Here is a 5,843-nt window from a genome sequence, read left to right on the forward strand (position 1 = left end):
TTTTTTTTTTGCGGTACGCGGGCCTCTCACTGTTGTGGCCTCTCCCGTTGCAGAGCACAGGCTCTGGACGCACAGGCCCAGCGGCCATGACTCACGGGCCTAGCCGCTCCGTGGCACGTGGGATCTTCCCGGACCGGGGCACGAACCCGTGTCCCCTGCATCGGCAGGCGGACTCTCAACCACTGCGCCACCAGGGAAGCCCCTTTGCAGCATTCTTTTATATAAGCTTTACAAGAAATTCATTCCCATCTCGTTTGCATTCTTACCATATACTTTAGTTCTTCCTGATTGTGATTGTGTGCTCTTGTGTGTGTGCATGTGTAAGACTATGGGTCTTTTTTCACATGTAAAGTTTTATCCAGAAATCCCTCTACATGTTATGCTGAGGTGAAAAATGATAATCTTCAAAAGATTCTGTATTGGATTTGGATCTGTGTGTGTGTGTATTTTTAAAGCATTTGATAAAGTTTAAATGTTTTTATACAGAGATTTTTGTTCATTAAAATCAACCTTCAAAAGAAAAAAAAACGGCAGGTGACTTAGGATACACCGTGTTAAGGTAGAGGGGTTACAGGAACAGCTAAGCCAGCCTGGAGGTGGGCAAGAATGTTCCAGAAGAGATGACATGGGCACTGAGTCCTCTAAAATGAGAGAGGGAGGATGGGGTGGTAGTGGTCTTTTTGTTTTGTTTTGTTTAGTTTTGTTTTTTATTTATTTTATTTCTGGCTGCGTTGGGTCTTCGTTGCTGCACGCGGGCTTTTCTTTGGTTGCGGAGGGAGAGGACTACTCTGTTGCAGTGCACTGGCTTCTCATTGTGGTGGCTTCTCTTGTTGTGGAGCACAGGCTCTAGGCAAGCAGGCTTCAGTAGCTGTGGTTCGTGGGCTCAGTAGTTGTGGCTTGTGGGCTCAGTAGTTGTGGCTCGTGGGCTCAGTAGTTGTGGCACACGGGCTCAGTAGTTGTGGCTCACAGGCTTAGTTGCTCTGCAGCATGTGGGATCTTCCAGGACCAGGGCTCAAACCCGTGTCCCCTGCATTGGCAGGCAGATTCTTAACCACTGCGTCACCAGGGAAGCCCCGGTAGTGGTTATTTTAAGTCATTTGAAGCCCAGTGGGATTGTGAGAAAACCTAATATGTTCTGGGGACTGTCAGTGGTTTGCACAGGGCTGGAGAAATGGGCAGGGACAGACCATGAAGAGCTTTGTCTGCCAGGACACAGAGGCAGACTTTATCCCAGGAGCCTGAGGAGCCCTTGAAAGGTGCTAAGCAAAGAGAAGAGTGAAGTAGTCAGTCTGGGGTCCTTGAGGCCTCAGAGCACCCAGCAGGCAGGGGCATGATTGGGCCCAGGCTCAGGCTGGAGAAAGAGAACAGATGTCAGCCCCTGGGCATCCGCCACAGGAGTCAATGGGCTCGCCAGGAAGCACGAGGGTGTGGGGCAAGGGATGGGGGCAGGATTCTGGGGACAGGAGGGTGACTGAGAAGGAGCAGGTGAGGAGGGAGATAGAAACCCAGACACCAGGCTGCCAAGAGGGCACTGGAAGCTCGGGGAGGCTGTGGCCCCAGAGGTGCGTGCTGAGGAGAGGCTAGCCTTGGTGAACTGGTGGGATGGAGGATGGTCACAGCACTGAAGAAGTGGAGGCTGAGGTGGCAGAAAGTTCAACCATGGAGAGAAGACAGGCAGCAAGAGGGTCAGCAAGGCTGGGCACTAGGATCAGAGGTGGGTCTAGACAGAGCCTGGGGGGATCTCCAGGGCCAAGGGGGATGGTGCAGGCAGACAGGGAATACCCGGGGTCCTGTCTGCACAGGGTGGGCTCTGAGTAGGGCCGCCAAATAAAATGCAAGACGTTCAGTTTTGAATTTGAATTTCAGAGAAACAATATATGGAATAGTTGGGACATACTTATGCTAAAAAATTACCCATTGTTTACAAACAAAAAAGGAAAAACAAACAAAAACTTACCCGTAGTTTCTCTGAAATTCAAATTTAACCAAGTATCCTAGCTCTGGCTTCAGTGAAGACCCCGCCAGATACCTTGCACATTTACTTGGGTTTGAGTCCCAGCTGGGCATCAGATTCACTGCCCAACCCTGGCTCAGTCCCTGCCCCTGAGCCTCTGTTTCCCTACCTGTGAAATGGGGTTGGAGGGTATGCAGTCCTTTCACCCCACTACTTTTGGCCTCTAGAAAGGATCCAGGAAAAGGTTTACAAAGGCAGCAGCAGACCATTAACTCAAAAACTAATTTGGCTGAAATGATAAATCAGTTGAAATGAATTGGTAATATTAGTGTGCTACAGGACAATTTTTGCAGACTCTGATGTATTTTTAGGCATTTGGTCCCTCTTTCAGAAGTCATTCAGTTTTCTTATTTTAATTTTGCCTGCAATACACTTCTTTTGCTAGTAAATAGGTTGGAAAAAACCCAGTGCTCATCAACCTCCCCTTTCTTACTCACTACACTAAAAATCTTTTAATGTGATCTAGTGATTGGGGACATTAATGTTCAACCTAACTGAAAATTTAAATGTTTATGAACACATAGCCAAACAAGTCAAGCAGATATAATTGTCCATCATTGGAGTGGAAAGTTTTTAAAAATGGAAAAAAAGCTCAGATTCTTTTCTTTTACTTCTTCTATTACCTAAAATAGAAATAAGGGAAAAGAGCATTTTCCCTCCATGACAACAACTACAAAAATTCTGGTAAGTTTCTTTCTAATCCTTTTTTTTAATGTATACACATACATACATTCTCCTCCCCCACCCCACACTTTGTCAACAATAAGTAGAAGGAAACTTCTATAAAGTTTTGTAAAGTACTTTTTTCACTCAGACATTAAGAACATCTTTTCCATGCCAGTAGGTCCACATCCATGTCATATATGTGGCTGTACAGCACAGAATTGTCTCCAATTTTAAATGTATCCAACTCTTTTCTATTATGAATAGCATGGGACAGACACAATTGGCTGAAACCCAGTTAGGAATAAAAATGCAAATAGAAATTTAAAAATATCAGAATAAAGAAAAATGCCCAGATACACTAAAACTTCTCTGAACTTCCCTCAAATGCCCCCCAAAGTATCAATGTGTAAAAAATGAATCATTTCAACTATTTATTTCCACTAACATGCCATTTGATTGACTTATTTATCATGTAAACTGGCTTCCAGTCAAATTGTTTTCCACTTGGGATTTTCCAGACTTTTTTTTTTTAAGAACTTTTTTTTGGGCCACGCCATGCTACATACGGGATCTTAGTTCCCCAGCCAGGGATCAAACCCATGCCCCCTGCAGTGGAAGCATGGAGCCACAGAGTCCATATAACTCAGGCACTGTGGTATCAATCAGTAAGAAATGAGCAGCTCTGGTTGAAGGAGCAGGGAGCGGGGTGGGAGAGCAGTGCCTGTACCTGGACAAACCCTGGTCTCTCTGAAATCACCTGACATCTTGAAAATTCTCAGACTGCTCAAAAAAGAAAAGACCCTTAATACTCACCCAGGTAAGTGTCCCCTTTCAAACTCAAGTAGGGAAACTGAGATTCAGAGCAAGGTAGCAACTTACCCACGATGACCCAGAACTAGAACATCCAGATCTGCCCAGGAGGCCAGGGACCCAAGCTGGGAGAACTGGGGGCTAGGTGGCTGGGCTGGCGAGGGCTGGGGGCACAGTCAGGACCCAGGATGGTCCTTAACCCTGACACTCTCCAATGACCAGACCCTCCCCTGAGCCCAGGCTCTCATCCTTCCTTCTCAGAGTCATACATGGGCCTCCAGGGAAGAGTGGACAGAGACTGAGGCAGACAGGGTCAGGAGGCACCACCACTTGCCCAAGGACAAACATCCTATAAGTCATGGAACCAGAATTCAAACCCCGTCTGCTCCTCTCTAAAGTCCTCATCAGGCTACCTAATTTGGCATCAGAAACCAGGCGTAGAGCTCAGGCCTGTCACTTCTTAGTATGAGCTGGAGCTATCAGGGAAGGCTTCCTAGAGGAGGGGGTCTCATTGACAGAAGAAGTTGAGAGATGACAGTGAAGAAATTTGCATGTGTGAGAAGCATTTGTATCTTTGTATATATCTGTATGTGAACATATGTGTGAATGAGTAGGTGTGTGTGTATATGTACGTGTCTATGTCTGGTCTTGAATGTGAAAACCTCTCTGTGGACTCACTCCCTCTCACACACACACACACACAAACACACAGAGTCGTGCACACACGAGCATGCACCCATTCCTCTGGGTTAATATTTTCCTGCCTGCGTCAGCACGGTGCCCGTCAGCAGGCCACTCACTGCAGAAACGTGCCCTATCTGATCTGGAACAGGGGGCTGAGTGTGGGCAGAGAGCTTATCTCAGCAACCCCAGGCAAGCTACTCTCTCTCCACTGTCCTGCTCAGCCTGAAAAAGGAGGCACGCCCAGAGGGCCTGGCTACCGGGGTGTGATGTGACTACGCCATCGCCCCAATCACACTGGCGGCTCCCCGAGTGGAGCGGTCTCCCTACCTCCTTCTGGTTGGGCAAGGTCGGCTGCTCCCTGAGATACCTTCCCTACCTGTCATCTCTGCCCAAACCTGGAGGCCTCTCCACACATATATATGTTCCATTGAGGACAAAGAGAGAATAGAGACCCCGAGGAAATGCTCACAAGGTGCCCCCCTTCAGCAGGAAAGCAGCTCTGAAATAACCGTGCTAGCCTGCGGGAAGGTGGGATTTGACTTACAGCTTTCCAGGAACACAGTGATTGCCCAGGGGGCTGTTCAGAGGTCTGTGTGGGCAGGGACTTGGGCCCAGGCACCCACAGGCATTGAGCCCAGGAAGGCTTGATGGAACACAGGGGCCCAAGGCGAGTTCCCAGTTCCCGGGCCTCTCCCAGTATCAATGGAGGTTCCTCTCACGCCCAGGCTGGTCCCCTGCAGTACCAGCTGAGCCAGATTGGACTGAGCAGGTAGACACAGTCTCTTCTGCTCTCGGTATAGCCGAAGGTCCAGCGTGAGTCAAGCCCAGGTGTCCTGGTTCCTAGCCCGGCCTGAGGATGCCCTAATGCATCTCTGCATGGGAGAGACAAGGATGGAGCGTACAGCGAGGAGGACCACCCCAGCAGTGTTGTTCCCCATGGTGCAGAATTAGCAGCAGTGACTGCAGAGGGGTGGTTTAATATGACAGTGGTTGACATTGTAATTGGATGGAGTTGTAGGAAGGAAATGAGGACATGTTGCTGAGTGAATTTACAAGAGTCAGCAGAGGTTGGGGGAGAGACCCTCCCGAGACAGAGTACAACTTGTTCAGCTCTGGTGATGGTCTAGGTGCCTCCATTGCCCTGTCCCACACCAAGGAGGGTATCCAGAGAGCTGGTCTTGTCTTCTGGGCTTCCCATCTCGTCTGGCTGGGGGCACTAGATCGGCCCTCATCTCCCCCGCCCCACCCTCCGTAACAGGGCCAGAGGCCTTCCTCTGCCTACAACTCTGAGCTCTCCTCTTGATGTCCCTCAGCCCAAAGACTGGGCATCTTTGGTCAGGTTTCTATGGCAGGAGAGACAAGGATGGAGGGCAGGAAGGCTTTACTGATTACAGAGTGAGTGGAGTTGGAAGAAGGGCTGCCTATGTCTGCCTAGGCTGACCCAGAGAGCCTGCCCCATCTTGGGGACAATGCGCTATGATTCAGTTCCAAACAAGGATTCCCACCAGCTATGCGGATGTCAGAGGAGCTGAGATGGAGGCGGTGGACTGGACAGAGATGAGTTCCCAGCAGTCAGGCCAGCTCAGATGCCCAAGCCTAACGCCTGGAAGCAGGCTCCATACCCCTTTAAAGCATTTTTTTTTTTTTTTTTTTTTTTTTTTTTTTTGGT

Source organism: Neophocaena asiaeorientalis, unplaced genomic scaffold (genome assembly GCF_003031525.2).
Source record: "Neophocaena asiaeorientalis asiaeorientalis breed wild unplaced genomic scaffold, Neophocaena_asiaeorientalis_V1.1 scaffold220, whole genome shotgun sequence".
Lineage (NCBI taxonomy): Eukaryota > Metazoa > Chordata > Mammalia > Artiodactyla > Phocoenidae > Neophocaena > Neophocaena asiaeorientalis.